General features: G+C 47.9%; 1 protein-coding gene across 1 annotated transcript in view; it reads left to right on the top strand.

Moving 5' to 3' along the window:
* Positions 1–26,858, top strand: part of SSH2 (slingshot protein phosphatase 2) — an 89,577-nt gene that overhangs the window by 30,259 nt on the left and 32,460 nt on the right.

The following is a 26,858-nucleotide window of genomic DNA, read 5'->3' as shown; positions in this document are numbered from 1 at the left end:
GAAGAACCAGTTTTGATGAATGCTTCTCCAGTGAAACTCAGATGATCAAATGGTGACAAGTGTTAACGGTGATTTCATAATGTAGTCGTAGTCTTAAGGGTGGACTTGTTGAAGCCTCGTAAGCTTTGTCTCCTATCCTCTAAGCCATCAAAAGAATTATTTCAGCTAAACTTAACAAATTATTTCAGCTAAACTTAATAAAAGCAGGAACTCTGTCTACCAGGTAACTTCTCCAGCAGCAGGAGCACTAAAACGTTCCAGTCAACTTTTAGGAAAGGCATAAGATTCCCTCCAGAGGGAGTAGAGGGGAAGTGAAGGTGAAATAGTTCTCCCTTTATGAGCTCTTTGGCTGTTACAGTTCTTTCCTTAATGTTGTTTGTGTGAGTAGGTAACAACAGAAGCTGTCATTTCTAGTATTCAGAAGGTCTGAACAAGATTTGGCCTTTGGGTTTGGGGCCAACTTGGATGAATCCGCAATAGAAAAATGCTTGCACATTCCCATGGTTTCAGCACAGTCCTGTGATTGCACGGGCCGGGGAAGGTGGCTGATCTGTTTCTTTCAGTCTTCTATCCTGAAATGATGATTTAAAAATTGCTGTTCCTTCATTTTACAACTTCCATGGCAGAGAGGAAAGCTGGAAAGCACAATTCCCAACGGCTCAAATTGTACTCGGCTAAACTCCGATTTTTAATTCCACTCTTAGCCTTCCAGCAGTCACAAGATCAGCTCATGACTTGATCTCAGTATACATAATGTATTGGAAGGGATGGGAGGTATTTAATTGTTGTGGGCACTTAGCAACAATTGTAGGTTAGGTTTGAAAGGAGCACTTTTTTAATAGATTTGAAATAACTTCCTGTGGTAGGAAATGACAACCTGCTGTTGATGTGGTGATCTGAACCGCCTGCCTCCTGTGACCGGGGTCAGAAAGCTAACTGAAACCAAGAGCCTTCGCAGGGAAAACAAGGCGGTGGGTGTTAAATGGGTTTGATTACAGCAGCATAAAAATAATACAGTCAAAAGGGGTAAGTAGTCAACCTGGAGCCCTGCTGTGGAGGAGTAGCAGATGTATGTAAAGAGCTCTTGAGTATATCTGATCCCCAGATTTCAAGGGAACATAGCAAGTAGGAGCTATTGAAAATCCAGACAGTAAAAAGGCAATGGCCTGAGTTTGGCTTTAAAAGCGAGGTGTGTTATCAGCTTCAGTGCCATCGAGGTATCGCTCAGCAGCAGCCTGACATTCCTACCTGCCTGCCTGGGCAAGGCCAGGCTGGTGGAGCTCTCCTGGGGTGGAACTCAATGACCTGGTTGTAGCTCCAGCCAGTGTTTGGGGTGGGATTTTTGCCATTTGTAACATTCCTCTGATGAGGAGTCCTGTTGTCTCCTGCACTCCTGTAAAATGTGCTCAAATGCTACCTCAGGCTATCATGGTTGGCATCAAGCGAGCCCGGACTCGTCGTGTTAACTGGTCCCGTTAACTGGATGTGGAATGCACGACTTTGGTAGTACTAAAGCGTGTTTGGGTTAATAAAATAACTTTTCAGTATTTATTAAGTAGGATGTTAGTGCATAGAGATGCTAATACTTGCAGTGGAATTAGCTTAAGACCTAAGCATAAGCATGTAGATGTGTTTGGTGTCGGGAGATGTTTGCAGCGATCAATCTGGAGGATCATTAAGTCCAGCCTTCATTTCCTTCCTCCTGAGTCCCCATGTCTCTGCACAACCTAGGGGCTGCTGTCTCAGAAGAGACAGATGTTCCATTTGGATCCAGCTCCACAGCATTGCTAGTCCAGTGCCTAGCAATTTCTAGATAGCTTTTTGTGTTAGGTTTCTGCTGTTTATCTTTCCTCACTGGTGAGCTATGGGATATATATGGAGGGGAGGAGGAGCGTGCAGAAAAGCCCGGCAGCAGGACAGCAGGAGTGACTATTTGAGTGACTGTGCTTGTTGAGCAGAGGCTGTGAAGAACAGCCAGTCTAAACTGTCCTCCAAAGAGGCAGAGGAATTTGTTTCAAACAGGAGCTCAAACTTTTAGGTACATACATCAAGATCATGATACATACATGACACATCTGTCTGGTTACTGATCTGTTTGTGCTTTTTAAGATCTAACAGCACAAAGGCCTCATTGCATGGACTCTTGTCTCATGGATGAGGGAGAGGAAGTGTGTGAAATTGTTGTTTAAACTTAAACCTGCTCTACAGAGTAAGCAAATGACATGACAAGTCTGCGCTCGCCACAAGACTGCCTCTGCCAGCACCATCGTGGAATGAGGAGCTTTCTGCTTTGTGAATTAGCAGAATCCACTTAAAGCTTTTCTCCAAGAGATGAGAAGAGTTATTGGAGGTGCAGAGAGAGGGTTCTTTTCTGCTCTGCAGGAGGGTCTCTGTCACCTGCTGTTAACTGTGACCGTTCTTGCACTTTATGGGTGAAATCCCCAAGCCCCTTACACAGGTCCGCTTTTTGCTTTGGAGTCCCTGATGGAACCGTTCCTTGTCACCTGTCTAACTCTTGGCTAATGGGACTGGGACAGTGTAATACATAAGCAGATGTCCTGGAGAATGAATTTATTATATTTATTACCTTCATAGCTGCCTTCTAGACATTTTTATTAGGCTATCTGGAGGCTGTGCAGCCAGCTGGCCTGTGCATCTCTCCTCCTGTCCCCAGACATGCTGCCACGCTGAGTACACTCTAAATGGAGCATCTGCGTTAACAATCTCATTGCATCATCCTGATGTTGTTAAAACTCACCTAAAACACGTGTGTATTGAGCTCTGAGTTGTATTTACACCGACTGATGTATTGACAGTCATGTTTTGTGCGCTCTGTGCCAAGGTTGCAAGGATTCAGCATCTTTGTTTTGCTGACAAACGACATCTCCAGGGCCTGGGGCAGCAGTGGTGCTGCAGTTTGCATTGGATTTGCTGTCAGGATCTGCTGGTTGCAGATCAGTGTGCCTCTATTTCCACCCTGTGAATTTACCACTTCTGGGTGCTCTGAAACCCCAGTGGCTGCTGAAACGCAGCATTTGAGGACCTGCACAGTAACTGCTGCATCTAAAACTGGGTAGGCTGTATTGCCCCCATGGCTGCTGGGGACTGCAGAGGAAGTCCTTGCACTTTTATGGCCTGGCTCTTGCTCAGACTAAAGTCTGTTTGCTTGGGTAAAGCTGAGGAGCCCATTGCTCCCTTCAAGTGCCATAGGAAGTGATGAGGTCCTGCTCAAAATCTGGGGGTTGTTACCTGGAAATGTTCTCTAAAAGTGGTTTTCCTCCCCTCTTCAGGTGGTGTGAAAAAACCCAGAAAGAAAGAAAACCAAACCACGTTTTGCAGCCCAAGTATGCTTAGCTTCTGGTTTGTTGTTTTTAGTCAAAAGAGTTCCTTCCAGGAGTGAACTGGGAAGGAAAGCCAATCAGATTATTGCCATGATAGCAGCTGGATATGCCAAGATGCCTCAAGGTTTCAAGCTGTGAGTAAATACCTTTGTTTTAGGAGCGGAAGACCACAGTCTGATGCAGGAGCTTATGGTTTGTAACAGCGTAAAAGTTGCTTTTCAAACAGTAAGTGGAATTGGTGCATGTGTTTCATTGTAGAGGGCAGCAGCTCAATAAATCATAAGCCAACTTGTTTGCTTTTTAAACTGAGACCTGTTGTAAGCATCTCCCTACCTCTGGGTCATTGCAGAGGGGTGCTAATCCCTGGGGGTACGGAACTGGCTGCACTTCAGAAGGCTCACGTACAGTCCATGGTGAGATGTGTGAATCTGCAGCACGCTTTGCCTGTTGTGGCTCTCAGAGGTGTGTATCATCACCATTTGGTGCTCCTGTGGCAGGCTCCTGACACTTACGGTTATCCTTAGAGCCTATCTGCTGTTGCAAGAGACTTCCAAAAACCACCCGCTGTGAGTTCTAGGAACTAAACCTGCCTTGTGCTTCCTTTGCTTGCTGCTGCAGTTGCCAAGCACTTACTCTGTTGGTACTTGAACAGTAGCTGGATCTTCTAATGGGTGTACAAGACAGTTTGTAACTCCAGATCTTGAGTGAGAGGGGACTGTGTGCGTAGTGTACAGGAAAGCTTGTGTTTATCCATGCCGGAGATTACTGAGCTCTTGCAGTATGAACCTTATCTTTAGAATGTGTTTCCTGAATCCATCTTTCTGTCTTTCCTTTCAGTGACAGCTTAGCCTCCCTGTGGCATTTACTACAGCTGCTTGTGGAGAATGTAATACTGAGATAAAGAGCAGTTCTGTTAATCTGCCAGCTCTGCTGACCACCAGAAACAGTTCTGAGGGCCACCAAAGCGGGTCTGTGGTCTCCAGTTTTGATTACCAGCTGGTTTATCACCAAACTGTGAGCAAAGATGTAGCACTTGTAGTAAAACCGGGGTTCACTGCAAGTTCTGTGTCTGTGCTTGCAGCATGACCAGTCTGATTGCATACCTGTGGATCACTAACGTGTAAGGTGACTTCAGGTGTGATCTCGAAGGATCAAGCAGACTAATGTTGTTGCATTACGAGGTAAACACAGGATGCTGCAGCAGGGAGCTCGATCAACATGTGAATGCTTATGAAAGAGATTTTTAATGTGTCAATCTAAGCATGTGAACAGAGGAGGGTGAGGAACAACACAAAGACCAACTGGGAAGTAAAAGGAAAGAAGGTGGGTCGGGTCCTTCAGCTACCAAAAAGGTCTGCTTAGCACAGAGCAAGCCCAGAACTGCCCCCATGCAGTTGGGCTCCTTCTTTAGAGGTTAGCAAAGACGGATCTGACCAGGAGGTGCTGTAAAGATTCCATACGTGCTCATGTTTCCTGCTGAGAATGAACAAGGTGCTCTAAGGTAGATGAATCTAAGTTAAGGAAAGATTCCTGTTGTAAATAGAAAGGGACAGTGCTCAGGTCCCTTCAGTCTTCTTTGCTTCTGCCTCTGTAAAAGGGATGTAATTGAGCATTGACCTCTTCGTGTCAGACCCTCTAAGATTTAATGATAACTATGCAATGATTGGGTGTGGGGTTTGTGAGGGAAGGGTTTAATGAAGTGATAATATTGCAAAATAGGTGTTGAATTCTCAGCTAAGAAGCCTAATCATTGATCAGGATTGGCCACTGACCAGAAGGGCTTTAAAAGCAGGGGTTTGTTCTTTCTGTGATGCTTATCGCCCTATCCCTGTGCCTGTCTGATTGCTTTGCTCAAGAACTAGAAACAGAAATACTCTTTGACAGCTTAAATAACCAAATTTGGAACGTGGCTTCCTGTTCTGACTGGTTCTTCAGGATTCAAGTATAGTTTTGCATGCTTTCCCTGTTCCTGCCTCCCCCCTCTTTTTTAACCAGATAGGGGCTCCTTTCTAATTACTTTGTTAAATTTCCCTGTGTGTAATAACGCTGGTGTATCTCCATGCTGCCTTGGTGGGTGGTAAGCCTCTCACTCACTGGGGATGCTTTGTTTCTTTCCTATGTCTCATTCTGCCCTGCATGCATTGGCTTGTTTATGATCCCTGCTACTGAAGAGGCTTCATGTTTTCCTGATAAATTGGACTACATAATGCAGAAGGCTTTGTCTCCCATGCTAACAACGGCCAAAAGACTCTTGACAGAGCAACTTCTCCCTCTGTGGTGGGGAGGGAGCAGTAGATGAGCACAGGACGTGCTGCTCTCAATGGATTGCTCCCTACCTGTCCCCAGTGTAAGGCTGTCCCCAGATAATTCATCTGTGTGGAGCCTTAATCCGTTCGGACTTATCTGTACCCTGTTCTTTATGTCCTCACAGCAACAGGATGAATTAACTGACCTCCCACCAAAACAAAAGCAGGGCCATCTGATCCCTTGACCCTCAACCAGCTTGAGTGTGGCACCATATTCTTCCAAGCTACTGGTTTTCCCCCGTAAGACCTGATGCTGAGCCAGCTGCCTTTGTGGGGAAGCACTGAGTACAAGCTGCTGCTGAGAAAAACAAAGCAATTGCCCACCCTCTGCACATGGAACTGAACTTGCTGCCTCTGCTCTCCCTGGCAGTGCCTGTGCAGGACTCCAGTGCTTGGAGCAGAGACATGCTGTTTTCCAGAGTCCGGAATTTGTCATAAATGACACAGGAAACAGCTGCCCAGCAGTGAAGAACAACCTTCCCATGTGCACAGTGAAGGTGCCTGGGCAGGCAGTGCTATAGCTCATCGCTCCGTGGGGAAAGGATGCGATGGTGCTGAGGGGGAGGTTTGTTGTTAGAGCAGCAGCTTCACAAGTTGTTCTCATCATGCCCTGAAAACACAAGGCCAGGTTGTGCATCGCTTTATCTGTTACACTGGTACTAATGGATCGAGGCCAAAATTCCTATGCCTGACAACCTCCCACTGTTCACTTTACCTTGAACATGACTAACGTTACAGCTGTAGTACCTTCCACAGGTTTACCCCGCTGTGTTGGAGGAAGAGAGGCATATTCCTTGCTTCAGTACCTGGACTCCAGTCCAAAGGCACTTAAAATAATTCCCAACCCTTCACACCCACTGGAGTGAGTTTCTAGATAGACTATGGCAATCTATCATCTTCATTCAGGTTCTTCAGAAGGAGAGAACTGAGAGGACCAGAGAAAGTCTTGCTGGCAGATATATTCTGAAATGAAAAGAGGTCAGCGGGCCCCGGTGTAGGGTAAGAATTGAACATACCCAATAAGACAATCACTGCTCTGGGTTTAATCATCTTGGCACGTGAGCAGACACTCAGCAAACCCCTGTGGGATAGGAGTGGGTGGAATGAGGTGACACCCACACCTTTTTGTAGTCTGACAAGACACAGCAATTCCGCCTTAAGCTGTTGATCTTGGATGGAAACATCAGCTTGATTAATGTCCTCCTTGCACAGGGGCTATGTGCACTGACAGGACTCTGTCCAGCTGAAAGCATGCTTTCTGCAAGTGTGAAATCTGTGCATGCTAATGCAAAACCTGGCTTCATGCGTTTTTACTGGTGAGCTATGTGCTGGGGCCCCAGCTGCACAAGGAGGATCCCGTTTGCAAGCTGCAAGTCCTCTGTAGGACACAGAATTACTCTATTAAATCACTGCAAGATCAAAACATGGTAAAATGGGCAAGGACACTAAGACATCTGAATAAACCATGTGTTGTATTTTTCACTATTTTATATTATTCCCTGTGAGGGTGCTGAGGCGCTGGCACAGGGTGCCCAGAGAAGCTGTGGCTGCCCCATCCCTGGCAGTGCTCAAGGCCAGGCTGGACACAGGGGCTTGGAGCAAGCTGCTCTAGTGGAAAGTGTTCCTGCCCATGGCAGGGGTTGGAGCTGCTTTAAGGTCCCTTCCAACCCAAACCATTAAGTGATTTTCAGCCTTATTGTCTGCCAGACAGAACACTACAAGTCAATACAAGACACTTGTCCATTCATGTTTCCCCTCTATGCCCTTAGACTTCTCTCCAGAGGTGACTCTGATGGGCATTGCCTCTGTCCCCTGCTCCTGAAGTACCTGGCTGGATGTCCTGAACACTCTTTGTCATAGGTTTTTTTCCGCTTTGCTTCCATAACTGGTTCTAGCTGCTGGAGTAGCCGGCTTAGTGAGTGTTGCAAAGGTTTGGGGATGGGTATTTTTACAGTCTGCCTTGCACAATGTATGGAACTGCACTTTATTAGTCTGTGTAGTGTTCAAAGGTTAAATCCTGCTGCCCAACAAGGGTCGCGTTGTGCTGAGCATAGACCTGGTGGTGTTTACCACTTGCAGCATGGCCCTGCTAATCCTGTGACCTCCTGTGGAGCACAAAATGCCGACTGAAACTCGGACAGGCAGTGCCTGTCCCCTGCAGCAAAGGGTAATGCCATGCACTGGGCTGGGACACACACGAGAGCCCAGACAGATTGACTTGTGTCTTGTCATAGGGTGAGTAACGGCTGTGCTCACATGCTCCATGGCAGCACAGTGATGATTTAGACTGCTGCCTGTCATCACTGCAATTTGGTGCACTTTAAATTCTTCATGTGTTTGTCCCAGCACAGTGCACCTGCTTCCAGCAAGGAGCAGCTTCTGGCTGTCTTGTGACCTGCTGCCTTCATCTTGGTGGGCATCCCCTCGAAGCCCTTTCTTCCCGCTTGCTCCTGCATGCTGAGAGATCAGGTTGTGGGGTCAGTAGTTGTGCTGAGGTCTAAATGTAGGATGTGACTTTGGCAAAGAAATGAAGGTGTTTCTTAATCCTGATTTTAAAAACCAGGATGTGAAAATAACACATGATATACCAATGGGAACCGAACCGCTTGTCTGTAATGTGTACCCTATGTACCCTGAAGGCAGTGTCAGTCTTCGGCTGGTATTGCAATCTTTATGGCAACAAAATCACGTTCAAATACTTCTTATTAGATCAGATTTCCATGTATGAACTTACTCAAGAATTTTCTACTGTTTTCTAAAGAAAATAAGCTGGAATATTTTTATCATGGTTTGGTCTCCTGGCATATGGACATCCAGTGCATGGCTGTATTAATCCAGGACTAATTCATTTACAAATCTATTATCCATATGTTATGAGTAGCTGCTTTGAGAGTATTGCTGTAGTTAATCACTGCACTTGTTTTGAGCAGTCTTTAAGGGCTTGCCTTTGTAATGTTAGTTGCATGTAAGAAATCTTGGTGTCTGTGTGTTTAGTCTTCTACAGTGCTTGAATAAAGCCCTTAAGTTATTAATTAGAATAGAACAGAAGTTCTGGGTTTGTTTTTCAGTCTGTGAATGTGTGGCATGTGTTACTACTGAAGATGAGGTTCTTGCCAGTCCCTTGACCTCTGGAGGGCTTGAGTTACCCTCCATTTCTATAATGTCCTCATTTTTCCATTGCTTCTTGCACTGACTTCATTCCTGCCTCAGAAAACGATTTTTTTTGGCACTGCAGCAAGTTGGCAGTGCATTTTCTTTACAGCTGTGAGGAACCATTACCAGAGATGTATTCCTGGCTATATAAGATGACATTGCTTAAATTAATGCAACCAAGCCATGTTCTAGCAAAACCTGCAGAATCACAGATCCACTGCTTTGTCCTTCTGTGAGTCCCCAATGACTGAGACCTTTCAGACAATACTTCTTCCTAGTATCTAATCACAATCTCCCCTCTGTCAGATTAAAGCCATTAATTAGTAATAGTAAGTGTATATGTTTAAATTTACATCGTCCACTGCCATGTCGCTGGAGCTGGGCATGTGCCATCCACATCAGGCAATGCAAGAGCAGTATTATTTGCATCCCTCCTTGCTGTGATGTCCTGTGTTCCCTATGGCAAACTCTGAACAAGCTTCTGAGGTTCCTGGGCTGTTTTTCCATTGCTTGCTGGGCGTGAGGGCTGGAGAATGTGGATCTGGAATGGGCAGTTGCTGCCTTTGGTTGTCCTGTGTGCAGGGTGGGATGGGGCAGGCTCTGCCATTAAATAAAACTCCGTTTAATAGTTTCCCTTGTGCTGTAACATCTGAATTCCTCTCTGCAGTGGAAAACTCAGCTCCTTGAGCTGCAATTCCCAGCAGCCAGAGGACAGGATTTTAATTCTAAGGAACTTCCTTTCTTCCTTTTCTCGGGAGAGACGGTGGAGCTAAAGATGAAACAGCACCGAAAGGCTTCTCCTTTGGCAGAAATGAGTTCTCACATCTCTGCATAGGAAAATTATTGCCAAGAACTATTCCCTTCCCCCTGTCTCCTGCAGGAGAGCTATTAACATCGGTTCCTAACACCCGAGTTGTCGCTGCCTGCTTTTTGCATGAAAGAATCTTTTGATGTGCTGCTTCAAACCTCCTTTCAGTTCTGTGCCGTGGATGTAGGGGGGAAAGGGAATAATAAAAGTAATTATTATTAATAATAATAATGATAAAATAACTTAAACCACCACCAAACCCCATGCACGGGGTTTCCCGTCCCGTTTCCCACCCCCTTTCCCTCTCTCTCGCCCTCCCGGGGGAATCACCGGTCAAATCCCGGTCCCGGACCGACTGGGACCAAGCGTCCACGTGCGGGCGGAGGGCGGGGCTGTGGGCGGGGCCTGCGGAAGCCCCGCCCCGTTTCCGGGGCTGCTCTTGCGCACTGTGCGGGGGGCGCGGGCAGAGCGGAGCGGCGGGTCCCGATGCCGCGGGGTAGCGCGGCCGTTCCCGCGGGCAGCCGCGATGATCCCGTACTTCTCTGACAACGCCGTGATCTCCCAGGGCGCCATCGCTCAGCTGTGAGTACCGGCAGGGACCGCTGATCGCATCGCTCCTCCCGCCTGCCCCGGCTCCGAGCGGGTCCCTCTCACCGGGCGGACCGGGCTGCGCTTTCCCCGCTCTCGGTCGCTGGCTCCGCCGCGGGTTCCTTTCGGGCAAACTTTCCGGAGCCGGCACCGCACCCGGGAGGCGGCCGGAGGGAGCGGGACTACGGGAACACCGGTACCGGGGGCTGCGGCTTCTCCCGTCCCGCTTCTCCGCCGCTGTTTTTTGGGGGGGTCCCTACAACAGCTCTGGGTCCCAGTTGAGCACTTCCATAAGCATCGCTCAGGGGAAGCCGGGGCTGCGCGTCCTCTCGGCGTGCCGCCGGTTCCGTGCCCGATGCGGAGCTGCAGCGCTCTCCCCTCGCCGCCGCCGGGCTGTGCCGTGCTAGCGAGACGCGAGCGTCCAGTGGCCGCGTCCCTTGTTCCTCTTTCGTGCTTTAAGCAGAGCTTAGTCCCTATTTGATTTCTTGGGAGCTGCGGCGTTGGGGTTGGTATTTTCAGTCGATGCAGTAGGAGCAGGACTGAGGTCTCACGCTCGGGACCTGCAGGTCAGGAGGGGGACACGTGAACTGATGCCAGTTTTTAAGTCCTGTCAGTCTTTGGGCATCTCTGAAGTGCCGTGTGAGTGGCTGTGCCCATATTAAGCTGCTGGAAGGCTCAGGCTGTCCCGCTGCACCCCCCTTTGAAATGCAGATACAAATAATCATTTAATTTATAGACGATTAACAGCGGCTGCCCGAGTTGTGGGGCTGAGCTGGAAGGATTAAGAGGGAAGTGGGTGCTATGGGGTGGTAGATAAGGGGTTTAGAGAGTGTAGTCCTTGCAGTAAAGCCATGTTTGATATTCCTTTAAAATAGCCAATGGCTGTTTTATCTCTTGGAAGCGTCATGAAAGGCTTCAAGATAGGAGGATAAAAGGCTGGGTCCCACCTGCAACTGGGTTCTTGTCCTGCTAGAAATGGAGCTGCCTCACACGAGGCATATCTATACAAGACATACCTACTTCAGCAGATATTTGTGCTTATGCGCATATGGAAGTCCCTGGACCCTGTGGCCTCTTGTTTGAGTGCTGGCAATCCCTCCTGTAGCTGGTAATCAGTTTAGTTCAGTCTCTCTGAGCCTTTCATGCTCAGCCCAAAATCCTTAGTAATTTTTTCCCTGTTACAGCTTTCCTAAGGGTTCCTGATAAAAGAGATTTAAGGGTGATACACCTGAACTGCTCCGTTGAAGCAGGGATGCAGATGGCATATGGGAAGCAGCAATAATCCTGGAGTTGTGGCAAAACCCCAACCTACCAGAGGCTGAAACATTTCCTTACAGCTCACCATGATTTACCAAACTCTGTTAGGTAGCTGGGTAACAACTTAAGTGCTTTCAAGATGTTTGTTCTATACTCTGCTCAAACACTTAACCCGCAGCTTGAGCCTGTACGGAAAGGGATCAAAGGAAGAGGAAATGCTGCTTGTCTCTGCTCTCCCATCACATGTTGCCCTGCAGGGTTGTATCTGGTAGTAGTTTAAATGGCCGCTTGGTTGGAAGGACCACCCTTTCCTTTTCTGGGGAGAGAGATAACCCAGTTATCAGAGGAGCTTATGCTGTCCTTTGCCTCCTGGAAGGGAAGATTAATAAGCATGAGAATGCCAGAGCTTTTGGCCTACACATGAATGTTCACACAAGGCTGAGTGCTGGATTAACATCTGATAGTGTTCTCAATCAGGACAGTGCTGGGGCTTTCAGGCTGGCATAATAAAGACCTATTTAAAGTTTATGCACCTAATTACAACTTCACAAAGGCTGGTTAATATCGGCTGCCCTTATTTCATCGTGGGCAAGACCTAAAACTCCAGCTTTTGGTATTTTGCTGGGCTAAAAATGCATTCTCTGTGGAAGGGGAAGGGCAGTGGTGAGCCCAATGTTATCAGAAACTTCTGTTTCAGTGTATTCTTTAGTAGATGTATTTGGCTAATCAGCTCTGACTTTCAGAGATCAGCAGAAATTGCTCTTGTGTTGACGCTTTTAGTCAGTAATGTAGTCAGCTGCCCTGGGTCGAATTCATTTCAGGTTCACAAGGATTCAAATAGTGTCCCAGAGACTTGTGTTGATCAGAAATGCTCCAGTTTTGTAGCTGTGCCTCATTCCAGAAAGTCTTGCTGCTCTCATTGACCCTAGTGGGAGTTCTGCTGATTGATCAGGGGAGTTTTATGTCTAGAATGCAAAATACACTTTGGTCAGTTAAAACTCTAAGGCAGCTGATGGAAAGATAGAAAGGGAAAAGCCCAACTTCACCCATTTTGCAAATTCCAACCCATTTTTAGCAGAAGAAACCTGGAAAAATTGCCCTAGATCCGTTCTTCCTGCCTGCAGTTGCTTCCTCTGCTTTTGGCCAAGGTTTAGGTATCTAATTCATTGTTGGTGCCCCTGAAGTGGTTTTTTTCCACATCCCTGTGATAATGCCAGATTCCTTTGTCGCTCTGTTTTCCTCTTTATCTGGGTAGCAAAATGGGATTATCCAGTGATTAGGGGGCTCAGCTGGGATTCAGGAAGACCCAGCTCTGGCTCCCTGCTGCACCACATCCTTCCTGTGTGACCGTGGCAAAGTCCCACCAGGCTGGTGTTCATCAAGGGAGTGGGGTCCAAAGTTGCCGATGGTCCTCAGCGTTTCCTTTTAACCTGAGAATTAACCTCCTGCCTTTGGTGCCCACATCCTCTGGGTGGGTTTGTGCATTTTCCATGTGTTTAAGTACTTTTCTCTCTGCCTCAGCTTCCTTTCTGCAAAGCAGCAGGGAGAGCCCTCCCTGGGCTCACGTTGAGCACATGTTAATGCTGTTTACTACTTCATCCTCCAACAGTTTGGAGCCAGATGGGTCTAAGACTGAATAAGCTTGCTTCTTTCCATGGTTCTCGTACTTGTTTCCTACTGGTCTGTTTTCTATTATGAGATGTTAGCTGATAGTTTTTGTGTTTTAAACGATGGAAGGGGGGGGGGAGGAAGTAGGAGCTAGAATAGATAAGTTCAGTGTTGTGGGCATTTGGAGCTCTTAAAAAGTAAAGCCAACGAGTTAAACACTATGATTTTAAGCAGAAGGTTAAAGGTAGACACACAGTGTTCTGGCGGGCTTGGCTGTTGCTCTTTCACACACTCGGGTTTCTTTTAAGTGATAAAGCGTGGTGTGAAGAAACCACACACTTCACGTAAGAGGAAGTCACAGGCTGTGCAGGTAATCACAGACTCCACTCAACTACACCACGGGGTGGTTGGGGCTCATTGTGCTGCCTCCTGCTTGCTGCAGGCTGTCTTTGTGCCCAGCCTGCCTTGCCCCTTGTCCTCTCCCACCCCTTTCATTCACCGTTGTCATGCAGCCAAGGCTTTTATGGAGGAAATTTCATGACCGCCTCATTCTAAATTGTGCAAAGTCAGGAGCTTTAGGTGCTGGTGCTGTTGTTTGGAGAGCTGCTTATTTATTTATTTATTGAATGGGAAACCTTACAACATTGTCTTTCATCTGCTCACAATGTTATTGTAGCCAAAAACCTTGACCGTGCAGCAATTAGACCGCAATCCTCCGAACAGTGTGTTATTGGAAATCTTTAATTGCCTTTGTGCCATTGTAAGTGCTGTAGCTCTGAGCTTTTCACCATTGTGCTGAGAGGCAGGGATACTTAAGAGTTGATGAGGAGGTTCTTTGGAACAACTGCTCAGAAGGCTGGAAGAGCAGCAGGGTGATTCCAGTTACTGCTCTCATGAGGGTCGCTCTGGTTGGAGATGCTCGAGATATGGGAACGAGTTGGTGAGCTCTTCATCTCTGGTAGGATCAGTACAGACTGCAGCAGCTCTGTTTCCCATTTAATTGTGCATTATGTTCCTTGCATGACTGCAGAAGATGGCTTCATACTCCATCAAGGACGCAATGGGAATGTGCAGGCAGGGGAACCTGACCCCTTCCCCTTCCTGCCCACCCCTCCATGCAGCTGAGCTCACCCTGTGCAGTGGATGGGCTTCCTGTTGACCGAGCAGAGTCATAGGGGACTTCTCATCTCTTTTAGTACATTGCTGCTTGCGACAACACAAAATGTGATGCATAAAAGGCCTCTTAATACCCACTGATGATGAAAAGCTTCATGCAAATAAGCAGCAGTAACTGGGTAAGAGTAGTATGCTTTGTGCTCCAGAGTTGATCATTAACTGAGCCAGGGCTGTATTGTTCATAACTACTTTTCCTGTTTGGCTTTTCCTTTTATTCCCCTGGAAGCTATGGGTATTTGTCTCACCGATCCTTCCTGGTAGGGGGTTGGAAGAGAGACAGAGATGGTTATCAGACATAAAATCAAAACTCAAGCAGCAAACCAGTGTTTCAAGGACAAACCCCCCACACCACCACCCATTTTAAGCAGTGTGTTTTAGTTAGGAAGCCTGAGCTGCCAAGTCCGTGTTTTAAAAGGCTGTGAATGGTAGAGTCTGTGTTGTCTTGAAACTTCTGCAGATGTTGCTGTCTCTGGAAATGCTTGGGATTTTTCTAGAGACTACAAAGCAGAAGGTCCTGGGAGACATTATCAGCAGAAAAGAATCTTTTGGGGCCAGTAAGTGGGGTTTTCTTTTTGCGGGACTGCACTTCCTTGTACCTTTATCATGGAGCCCCTGGCTAAAACATTGCTGCATTGTTCTCTAAACAACTTCAGGCTAAACCTCTTGAAATGCTGCTTCTTTCTAACCAGTGTTTGTGGGGTCAGAGAGAGCTGAAGATTCTGTGTCCCATCCTGCAATAGGCTCTGAAGAGCTGCTGCCCCTTGTGCATTGCTCTGACAAACAGCGTTTAAATTATCAGCCTGTATGGGCTTAAAACTAGTTCAGCAATTATTTTTCCCCCCAGTGTAATGGATGTGATGTGTACAGAGCAAATCTGCAAATGGGGCTTCCAGCCGTGGTGGTTCACAGCAGCTGCCTGAAGCCTCTCTTTCCACAAGCACATGGAGTAAAACTCACTCCTGTCCTTCTGAATGCTTGTGCTGAAGTACTCAGAATGCATCCTTTTGATTTGTGTATGCACCTGGGCCAAAGCTTGAATTCCATGGCTGGGGAAGTAACAGGAGGTTGGCAGTAGTTATTCTGCAGCCCCTTATTGCTGTGTAGGATTAACCAAGTGTTTTGTGACAGAGAAGCTTTCTGGTTCAAGGACATCAGCCCACAGATGAGGGAGGCTGAGGAGGATAATACCTAAATACCTACAACAAATCTGGAGAGGGACTTTTTATGGGGGAATATAGTATTAGGACAAGAGGGAATGGCTTTAACCTGACGAAGGGGAGAAATCCAGCCTGTGAGATCCTGCTGTAGGGTTCGCACTTCTTGGCATCAGCAGCTTTTCAGATTTGGGTATTTCTAGGGTATATTAAGGCCACAGGCTCCTCAGTGCATTTTCCTGCTTATCCAGTACTTATCTGGCCATCATCCACGTTGTATTTAGCCCTTTGGGGTCTCTGGGTTTATTTGTAGTAAGCCATTTAAGAACAACACTTTCCCTCAAAACACCTTTGTTACAAGTAGGTTAAACCCACAGGCTGCTGAGCCAGAAACCATTTACTCCTTGCTTTGAAACAAATGATCTTTGTCACTTAGTTGTGAAGTCCTTAGTTTGTTCACACACTTCTCCCAATGGCTTAATGAGGTCCATATTGTCTCACCAGCCTGGGTTTTCTCCTCCTGGTCATCTCAGTAACCCCACAGCTCTGGGTTTCACTCACACTCTATTAAACTTCCAGCTTCCCACTGGAAAAGTGCAGATTTGTTCCATCTGGATTTTGTGGTACAGCTCTCATGAAGGCGCAGAGATGAATCGGGGTAAGTTCAGCCCTGGGTCCAGTGTTGTCCAGGGTGGGTTGAGACCCCTGTTGGGATAAGTTGAGCTCAGACTTTACCACTGCTATTGTGGATAATGAGCTGTGCTCTATTTCCTGGCTCCCTGTGCTTTGTTTGCCAGCATGAAGGGAATGAATCTGGTCATCTGAGTCTCTTACTGCCCTGCAGCTTAGGGTGTCCCAACAGGATGCTTTGCAGTGGGCTGTTACCTGTGTCTTGGCTCAACCACCTCCAGCTCTGCGAGCGGTGCTGATGGAAAAGCACAAGCAGCTGTATTGCAGGCATATTGCCCATGTTTTGTGAGAGGCTCCAACCAGGTGGGACTGGAGGAGGCTCATTTTGATAAGCAAATGATAAATGTACCTCTGTTAGGACATAATTTAAGGAGGAATCTCAGTTGCGCCAAGGTACAGATGGGAAAAACTACCATTACTCTTACTTTTGCCCCCTAAAACGTAGCCTGTCTTCTGCTTGCTTTCTGCAGCTCCATTCGGGATTAAAATGAGCCCAGAACTGGGTTTTCTCCTTGTTTTCTTTAAGCCTGTGTGGTGGTGTGTGAAGTTTGTCACTGCCTTTGTTGTTGTTATTGTTAAGGTTGGCTGTTTGTTTTCTCTTCCCCCCTTTATTTGCTTTAAAGAAGGGATGGAGAAATCACAAAACAAATGCAGAGTGGAGCAGCCGCATTCCTCTGTGTTGCAAAGAGGGAAAGCCAGTTCCTCTAAATAAAAACAACCCATTTGTCAGCACTGTTTCTGGCCCTCCTGTTGGTTTGCCATAGGGAGAAAGTTGTAAGAAAGCAAACGGAGGAATATTCATGTGCCTCCCTAACCAGGAGGATAAACACCCATCCCAGAGCTATGTGAGGACACGTTCAGTGTGGGAGCAGGGCTGGTGGGGATTGTGAAGCCAGTTTAGGTGGGCAAGCACAGGAGCCTGTGTTTCAAACCAGCATCTACTCGGCAGGACGTAAAGGGGATAGGGCAGGACACAGAACCACAGAATGGCTGAGGTTGGAAGGGACCTTAAAGCTCCTCCAGCTCTAACCCCTGCCACGGGCAGGGACCCCTTCCACTGGAGCAGCTTGCTCCAAGCCCCTGTGTCCAACCTGGCCTTGAGCACTGCCAGGGATGGGGCAGCCACAGCTTCTCTGAGCACCCTGTGCCAGCGCCTCAGCACCCTCACAGGGAAGAGCTTCTGCCTAAGAGCTCAGCTCAGTCTCCCCTCTGGCAGGTTCAAGCCATTCCCCTTGGCCTGTCCCTAAGGGCCCTTGTCAAAAGCTCCTCTCCAGGTTTCTTGTAGCCCCTTTGGGCACCGGAAGCTGCTCTAAGGCACATCACCAGGTTTCCCAGCACTGTCACCAGAGCAAAACCTTGACACTGCTGTAATATTACTGGCTTTTTTTTGTCCTTAGCTCCTTCAAGAACATCATGAAATGTTCTCCGAGAGGCTCTCTAGCTTGAAATTAAGCAAATATCTATTCTTGAGCCTTTTTAAAAGCTGTTTAAGAGCCTTTTCCCTAAAGTACGCTCTGTTCTTGGTAGAGGCTTCTCCGGGTCTGTAATACACTGCAGTGTTTAGTATTCCATTGATTTTTCTGCTTTAATATGTGGTTTTTAAAGGGGGTTGCATGCTTTTAGGAAATACAAAGACCCGAGTTAAACCACTGAAAATTGGCTGCCAAACTGCTTAAAGTGCTAATTCTGATGAAATTTAGCACCTGACTTTTGCAGGGAGAAACACATCTGGAATCTCTACTCTTCTGAATGCAAACTCTTGTAAAATAAAACTTTATTTAATGTATTTCCACTTTGAGTCTTAGTCAGCAAATCTTTGCAAGGTTTTTATGTAGAGTTAGAAACTCCTTGTATGCATTTTGAAGTTAGGCATTGACATCTCCTTTAGAAAGTCCCATTAAGGTGCTAAGAGACTATGTTAATTTGCAGCTGTACTGAGGAGTCAGGATTGGAAAGCTGCAGGGTAATGCTTCAGGATGATGCACCTTGCTGTGTTTCCTTCATCTGCTTTTTCTGTGAGCAGATATGAAGAATGGATGGTTCAAACAGTGCTTCTTGCCCACTTTTATTTGAAGTGTCTGTATAAAAACATTGCAATTCTTAGGAGCAGCTTGAAGAAGTTCACTTGCTACTTAGAAATATCCCAGTTCCTTTCCCCTCTTGGGCTGTCCTTCATTTCAGCCTTTCACATGTGCCGTTAGACATCCCACAGCCCGTCAGCTTCTGTTGGAGGTACTGTATGGTGAGTGATTAATGGAACTAATTTCAGGAATAAAGGACTCCTGGTAAGCTGATCCCTATTCTGAGCACCAAAAGGAAAAGCAGAGTCACAAGGGATGTTGTCTCCAGGAAGAACTTGGTGTATCTGCAGGCGGAAGAGTTGGATTGGAAAGTGGTGCTGAGTCTGCATATTGAAATGAATCATAATTATATCTCAGGGTCTGATTTGGAGAGCTTTTCCTGATGGCTCCGGAGACTGATGTCACTTACACCAGCAAAATGTTGAGTGCTGTCCTTGGCTCCTGCTGGGGTCCGTGTTGTACCAGGACACAGCAGTGTGTCACCCATCTGCTGGGAGCAGAGTGTCTTCAAAGGCTGAGCTACCCCATTCCCTGCAGTGCTGGGTCAGTTAACCCAAAGTGATGCTGTATTTCTACTCTGGTTTGCAGCTTTCCATTGAATCTGAAGTTTGTATTAACCCTGCCTATGCTAAAGACTGTCCTAAGTGTTGCCTTGGATTGAAGAAAGGGCCAGACTCCAAGAAACTATTCCAGCTATGTTTAAGTTGCTATTTACAGCCACATTAAACAGTTTGTATTCCCTTAATTGTGGCTTTGCTCTTCCATAAAATGAAGTCACTGGTGTATTTGCAAGGGTGAGCAGATCAATAGCCTGCTTATGGGCTGCATCAGCACAATAGGTAAAGCTCTCTGGGACTTCCAATTTCAGATCAAAACCCTATTGAAAGAAACCTGGCACGTGGCTGTTCTCTCTGAAACAGTTCACAAACCGCCTCTCACTGCTGGTTACCGCTGACTGTCCTTTTTGCTAATCTAAAGGGACAGTCAGTCCTAAACTGATTTTACTGTTTCTGCTGGAAGCTGTCATTTAGGGATCAAATACCCCTCGTGCACGGGGAGGATGCAGTAAGAGTGAGAGAAAATTGAAAGTGCTGAGTGCTGCAGAAGTTAAAATACTGAACAAATAACTTCCTTCTATTTTTTTACAAGTCCAATCCAACAGCCTCTTGATGATTTTTGATGCTTTTGGTAAACAAGCATCTGCTTCTTTTTAGCTCAGAGGAAAAGGCTTATTAATTCAGCATTAATTTCTTTGTGTAGAGACAGAGTGGTCCTTGTTTTGGTGCTCTATTTACAGGGGTCTGCTAATGTATTTACTGAGGGCAGGACACAGGGCTGCGATCTGAGCCAGGCTGCTTCCCCAGTGCCATTCCTCCATCCCATGCCCTGCTCTGGGTGTCAGGGTGGTTGCAGAGCCAAGTCCTGGCATGGTGCTGTTTCACAAGCCAGCAGGACCTCTACTCCCCTGCTGACCACAGCCACGCTCAGCGCTGGCCACCTCCACCATAACCAGCTACAGAAGCGATGCAGTGATGTCCTCCTTGAGCTGCCTGCATCCAGGCTGTGCTGCTCTGCTCTTCCCAACCCTACAAGATTGGGCTTGTCCCTGGGGGAGCCGAGGGTGCTGTGGAGGGTGTTGGATGCCCTGCTTTGAGCGGGTGCCAGGGTGTCCTGCTCAGACTGTCCCCATCTTGGGTAGATGGCCAGTGCTGGCGTTGGTTCAGGCAAGTCGGAGATCTCCTTCCATCTTTAAGTGCTGGGCATACTTTGGCTAAATATAGGTGCCCCTGCACTTGGCTGCTGCGGGGAGGGACAGTATGGTGACCTCAGTGTGTCTGCTGTGACTTGGGTTACAGTCGTATTTAAAGCAGAGGGGTCCTTGTGTGGTCAAGAGCCAAACATGGTCAGCTCTGACAGCCATGAATCCTGCACGTGCAGGGAGATGGGAGTGAAAATCAGTAAGAAAATACCCTCTCTTAAACATAGTGGGGAGGCAGCTTCCAGGCTTGCTGGTTGTGAATCAACTGCCCGGGGAGGTGTCAGCTCTTGTTTAAGGTATAAAGAGAAACGTGCTGTGTATGAAGGCCACGCTTTCCAACTCTGGTGGCAGAGGAGATCATTGTGTGGTTTAAAGATGATCAGCATGGACTGTGCTAATTCCGAGAGGAAAAACAAGATAAGTGCGTGTCAGTTGGAGCTGTGCTTTCTGAAGATAACTAATCCAAAAGCTCTTTGTTGTTGTTGTTTATCTGGTCCTTGATGTGATCAGATTCTCCTATGAAGTTTTCTCATGTTCAGAGTGTTTTTAAGAGTATGTTTGTGGCAGCATTTTGTTCATACCGCAGCAGCCGGATCATTTGGGACAGTTGGCGATGGTAGGAGTGTGGCACGTGGTGGTAAAACATTGCAGAATGCTCCCTGGGGTATAACTGTCCTGCTCCATGAACCCCATGGTATGCATTAAAGTCCATGGATGTTTAAACAGTATATAACACAAGAAGAATGTCGCATAGGGGTTTAATCTGGGAATGTCTTGACTTGGAGACCTGGAAGCCTTTGGGGACTATCATGTAAAACAAATTCCTTTCACGGTCTTGCTTCCGGTCTGGGTTTCTTGCTTTAAAAAGTGCAAAGAATCAGATTTCTTCTGTAAACACCCAGCACTGGATTCCTTAATAAGCATCCTAATTGTGTTCGCTGCCCCTTTCTAGCACTTGAAGTGCTGTGGTCGGGCTGTAGTAAAAATGATCGGGTGCGAACCTTCAGTCTCGAGTTCAAGCACACAGAGCTCTGTTTGCTCTTTGGAGTGTTCTTATTTCTCTCTAGTTGGATTCCCTAAAGCCACCGTGGGGGTTAACTCTGGGCCACCCAATATATGGCTTGTTGGGACTCCCTTAGCGCTGTGTAGCCCAGTAGTGGCCAGTAGCAGTTTTTGCTCTTTGGGAAATGAGTGCATTTCAGTGTGTGATAGCTCTGTTCTTCACTGCTGCGGTGAACCAGTCTGTGCCCAAGTTCATATGCACTGAAATGAAGGATTACCTGGTGATGGGTGCTGCAGTGGGGTGTCCCACCCTCTCCTATGCTTCAGTGGTGGCAGCAGTTTTACAGCTGGGTGCATCTTGCACCCATGAGCTGCCCAGCTTTGGCATAAGGATGATTCCTCTGTTGCTGCTGTGAGTGCTGGCCAGAGGCGATGCCGATGGGCTCAGCAGCGAGGTGACACACGCAGGGTTGTCAGTGTGTTACTGCATGAGCACAAGTTCAGCAGCAGCCCTGGGAAATGTAGTATGGAGCTGTCAGGAGCCAGCATGGGCACATGGATGGGTGGCAAAGCAACGTGGAGCTCACAGCATTGGCTCTGGCAGGGGCTGGTGAGGAGGCAGCTGGTGTCTGCCTGCACTGTCTTTGGTTTAGGGGTCTGTATGGTTTTGAGCTGGTTCATTCATAGGCCACGGGTATGTGAAAGGAACAGGAAACCCTCGTGGGCTTGACTTGTGGCAGAAATGTCTTCTTCAGGAGTCCAGCCTGGTTTCTTGTGCCTGGAACAAATAAATCCCAGCCCTGCCCGCAATGGAATATGTGTGATAGGAGTCCGAAGGTCATCTTGCTCCCGCAAAGCAGAGCTTGGGGCACCCGGAGGCAGAGGAATGCTGCAGGTGGTTGTGGTTGTTGTGGGCACAGCACAGACCCGATGCAGCTGCGTGGGATGAGAACGTTGGCTGCAAACAGCAGCTGTGATTGCTCCCCTTGCTGCCAGCAAGGCTGCTCAGCACAGAGCTGTTATCTTCTGTGCTGTCTCCAAAGGATGCCACTGCTCTCGCTGGTGTATCCAGGCTGCCCTGAGTCTCCAGCTTGCAAAATGGTTTGTGGAGCTCAACTCAAATGATCCTGGTGGCACAAGGGCACTGATTTCCTAGTAGTGGGCTTGACTTACAGATCATTAACTCAGTGAGGTATTGAGTGGGTGTCTCCCTACAGCCTTGTTGGATGACCTGAGGCTGGTTAAATCCCACCTCTGAGGCTTTGTCTGTGAGTGTGGTTTCTTTGTGCATCTGAAGCAGTTGTTTTTCACTTGCAGACACAACCATGCTCATCACTGCTCCCTTTTGCAAGTTGTACCCTCTCTGAATGGACCATAACTTCTCTTCTCACTTGGGGCAAGTAAAAGCAGTGCCTTTTGAGTTGAGATTCATGCCCATCATCCTTCGGGCACCTTCTAGCAAAACTGTGACTTTTCCTTGTTCTAGCTCAGCTTCAGCAGATGCCCACATTGGAGACCAGAGCAAAGGAAGACAACTTGGCTACAGTGAGAAGGGATCAGTAGTTACTACAAGCGAGTTCCCATTGCAGAGCTTCCTGCGATGCTGCCTCTCTGTGTCACTGCAGCTCAGTTACCCTCCAGCGAGCCCCACCTTGGAGCAGAGGAAGTGCCTGTAGACAGTTCCTTTGAAAGAGAAGAAAAAGGCCCAAGTGCAGATGTTGCTGAAAGCCCGGTTTGCGTCAAGCAGCCGAGAGGGAGCGGTTCCCACGCTCTGTTTGTTTTTCTCCTGGTGCTGTTTCTGCAGTTGCAGAAGTGCTGCGCGCTGAGAGGTGGCCTCTGCTGCAGAACCACTTCCCCTTTCTCTCCCTGCCCTCAGTGTTGTCACCTCTGTTGACAGTGTTACAGAGCCCTTGTCGGTAAGTCAGGGCCCTTGTTTTGCTCTGCACTGGGTTTGTTTCTATTTTGGATATCAGAGCAGCCTAGACTTGTCTGTGAGTGCTGCCAGCTGACCCTGCTAATACAGCTGTCAGTGCAGAGCAACCCTGAGTTATCCTTGCCTTTTCCATTTCCATGGTGTTGTGGTGGCTTTTTGTTTACTGGGTTTTGGTGGTTTTGTTAGTGACCAGTAATACATTGCTTTACACAGCCCTGAGATCTGGCCTCAGTGTGAAGAGAACCAGGTGGCTCCATCACTCGCCTAGGAGCAAAGGCTTAAGCTGGAAGCCAGACATTGCTCTCCTCTATAGTGTTCATGAATACTGTTGGCAGTTATTAAATCAGGTGCTTTAAAAAGTAAGCAAAGGACATAGGGATGTTGTTTATTGAAAACCAGCCTGCTTTGAAGGTGTAAGAGGCAGATGCTTCCCTGGGGAGGGATGCTGAAGTGTGTGATGCTCTCATCTGGTGGTTTGATGGAGGAAAACCTTTGGCTACCAGACTGCACATACATGGAATCAAAGAATCCCAGCCTGGTTTGGGTTGGAAGGAACCTTAAAGCTCATCCAGCTCCAACCCCTGCCATGGACAGGGACCCCTTCCACTGGAGCAGGTTGCTCCAAGCCCCTGTATCCAACCTGGCCTTGAGCACTGCCAGGGATGGGGCAGCCACAGCTTCTCTGGGCACCCTGCGCCAGCGCCTCAGCACCCTCACAGGGAAGAGCTTCTGGCTGTGATCTCCCCTTCAGAAGCCTTCTCCAGGCTGCCCCAGCCTGGCTCCAGAGCAGAGCTGCTCCAGCCCTGGCAGCATCTCTGTGGCCTCCTCTGGACTCACTCCAACAGCTCCACGTCCCTCTTGTGTTGTCCAGCTGTATACCCAGCCACCATCGCACCCTTTGCTTGGGGCTGGTGATGTATTGACCAGGACTTTCCCTGTGGCCAGGTCAAGTGAGGGGGAGGCTGATGGATCAGGGGTGATGCCATGCACGGGGAAACAGCCAGTTTGGGAAGGGGAGCAGGAACAGGGAGGGAAGAGCCTTGAGATGCCGAGGAGAGCAGCAGGCTGCTTGGCCTGCCCTCCTGTAACTTTCCCCACAGCAAGCTGCTGCTGGAATTGCTGCTCTTGCAGGGTGAGTCCTGGCGTGTGCTGCAGGAGTTGCTCCATGTCCCCGGCTGCCCTCGCTCCACAGCCTCACGATGAGCTCAGGATTGACGCCTGCTCCTCCTGCCAGCGCTTCAAGTTTGGTCTTCTCAGTTTTGTGTTTTGCAGCCTGTGGATTGAAGGAGGACGCTAGAGCTGAGCTGGCAGCAGATGAGGTGTGCACTGGGATGAGATCCCCAGCGCTGTAGTACAGATGTCTGCATTGACACCTCCCTTTTTCAGAGCTTGGAATGCTGGATGCTCCCAGTTAGTCAAAAACTTGCATCATTCCTTACTCTCTGACTTGCTTGCCTGCTTTCAGTCAGTGTTTCTGCATCCTTTGATTTGCCTTTGATCTAACTGGGTACTGGAGGGCAAGGGTGTGTCCTGAAGATGAGTTGGGAACTTAAAGCCCTTCTTTGTGATGCATAGTCCTGAGGGGCAGCTTCTTGTGTTTGCCGAGCTTGCACTGGGTGGTTGCTGTGTCCCAAGAGATGCCCGTTAGGAAGAAAGAAGGCTTTCTGCTCAGGAGTTGGAAGCCTTTGTGGTTACTGCGTAATGTTCTTGTCATGGGGAGCTACAGATGGAGCCTTCATTTCCCTTGTCCCATAGCTTTTCCATCTCCCCCTTTCCTCTAAGGATGAGGGAGAAAGGGACAGGAGGATGTGATCTCCCTGCAGTGCCTGTGTTGCTGCCGTGCGTGCTGTGGGCACGGCTGGTGGGGAGGTTTGTTCCTCACCATGGTGCCCATTCCTGTGCCCTGGGGGATGTGGTGGAAGGACTTCTCCTGCTGAGCCTCGCAGGGATGGTGCCAGCTCTGTCAGTTGTGCTACTTGGCCAGCACCCAGTTAAGGGCTGGGCTGGACAGGACAGAGCCTGTTGTGAAGGAGCTGCTCCAAGGAGTAAGTCGAGCCGGCTGAAAAGTCATCCTCAGGCTCACAGTAACTTAATTAAGTGTTTATTAGACTAAAACATTGCCAGAAGCTGTTCAGGTGCCTCTTTGCTTTCCTTGCTGTGCTTCTAAAAGAAGGTTTTCTCTTCTTTCTTTATGAGATAGAAATTCATTATTCTGAGGGTGGTGAGGTGCTGGCACAGGTTGGACACAGGGGCTTGGAGCAGCCTGCTCTAGTGGAAGATGTCCCTGCCCATGGCAGGGATTGGAACTGGGTGAGCTTGAAGGTCCCTTCCAACACAAACCAGTCTGTACTTCACTGTCAGTTATAAATTGCAGCTGTTTGGACTTTCCTATAAACTTCTTGCCTTTCCTCCCAAGATGACTGCTGGAATCTCAGAGCAAGGGCTTGGTTGTGTGTTTGTGTCTTATGGGGCTTTCTTTGCTAGGGCGCTGTGCTGGGTACTGATGAGTGTTGTATGTCTGGTGTTAGGATTTTGTGGCAGGTGATGCCAAGAGCACCGATGCCATGCCCTCATCTGCACAGTGAGTGTCCCCAGAGCTGTATTTGCAGGACGAGGTTGTTGTCTCCACCAACAGGCTCTCTTTTCAGTGGTGCTGATGACCATCTCCTGCACTCACTCCTGCCCTGCCAGCCTGGCCTTGCTCTACCAGAGTGTTCTTCAGTTGTTCTGACCCTTTGTATAGGATATTACATTTATTTTCCCTAGTTTTAACGAGCAAGCTTATTGCTTGTGGTTAATGGCCCAGAAGGTGGAGTCCTGGAAGGATGTACCTGATTTACTTCTTAAGTTCTGCCTGTGTCTCCTTTCCAGCTACATAGCTCATAGCAGAGTGCTGGTGGTAAGTGAAAGTGATGGAAGTGAGAAGATTTTTGCCCTCCCAGCCCTCTAGCTAAAAATAATTGCTAATTCAGCCTTCTGGAGGAACCTCAGGCCCAGGATAAAGGATTGCTGATACTAGGTGTTGCCTTTGCTGATAAAATGGACTATGTGAAAACTGGCTGTGACTGCTGGATGCTTTCTCCTCCTGTGTCTCTGTGGTGAGATTGTGAAGGGGGGAGGAGGAGGAGAGGATGTCTCCTCATTCTTCCTCTATCAATTGTCTTGTCTCCTGGTGAGGCTCGGCAAAGCACAGTCTTTTTTGCCTCACTCCATCAGGGGGGTAAGTCTGAAAGCAGGAGTGTTTTTCTTTAGGACATCGCTTGATGTTCTTGAATCAAAATATGTTCAAGCTAAGTGAGGGAGAAAGATTTCTTTCTTTCTTTATACCTGTATTAAGCTAGCAGCTTCAAGATAAGGCTGTGTTTCCCTACTTCACACTGTGTAACCTGAGAGCTTTCAGAGGTTCTATTTGCCACCAAAGCTGGAAAGGCTCGGTCAAAACTCATTACATGAGAAAGCTCTGAAGAAACATCAGTGCTCAGTGTGCCCAATTAACCCAATGTGGTTTGGTTTGAACTCCAGCATCGGTAAAGATCTCGGATCCATTTCCATTTGGGATGAGTGATATTTTTTCAGCATTTAGGTTTGGTAAAACACCCAGTGCGTGTTTGATGTCTGGTTTAATTTTAGGAAGTAGTCCTGGGAGAAACCCCGTCAGTGACGGGGTGCTGAGGTTATGACTGTGCAGGCAAAGCATTGGGATGTGCTACAGGCTTGAAAAAGATCCTTCTGAGCGTATCTGCTGTTGGAGCTCAGAGAATCTGATGGGTTTATATCCCAACAGGCAAAGTGGAGAGGTGCTCACAGATGTGCTTGAGGTTAGGGGGAAATCCACCTTTAACATGAGCTCTTACGATTCTTATACCTATCGAAATGTATTTGGCAAAGCCTACTTCTAAAGCAACCAACCTCAAACCACGGAGCCAGGTGATCCCAGGCTCATGCCATGCTGTGTCCTGGTTTCTGGTCACATATGGTTTCTCTGTGATGTCTTCAGTCGTG

Source organism: Neopsephotus bourkii, unplaced genomic scaffold (assembly GCF_033783945.1).
Source record: "Neopsephotus bourkii isolate Nb327-2 ecotype Australia unplaced genomic scaffold, CSIRO-AGI_Nbou_v1 NB_1154, whole genome shotgun sequence".
In the NCBI taxonomy this organism is placed as follows: Eukaryota; Metazoa; Chordata; class Aves; order Psittaciformes; family Psittacidae; genus Neopsephotus; species Neopsephotus bourkii.
Note: the sequence above shows the minus strand (reverse complement) of the source record. Positions and strands in the feature narration are given on the sequence as shown.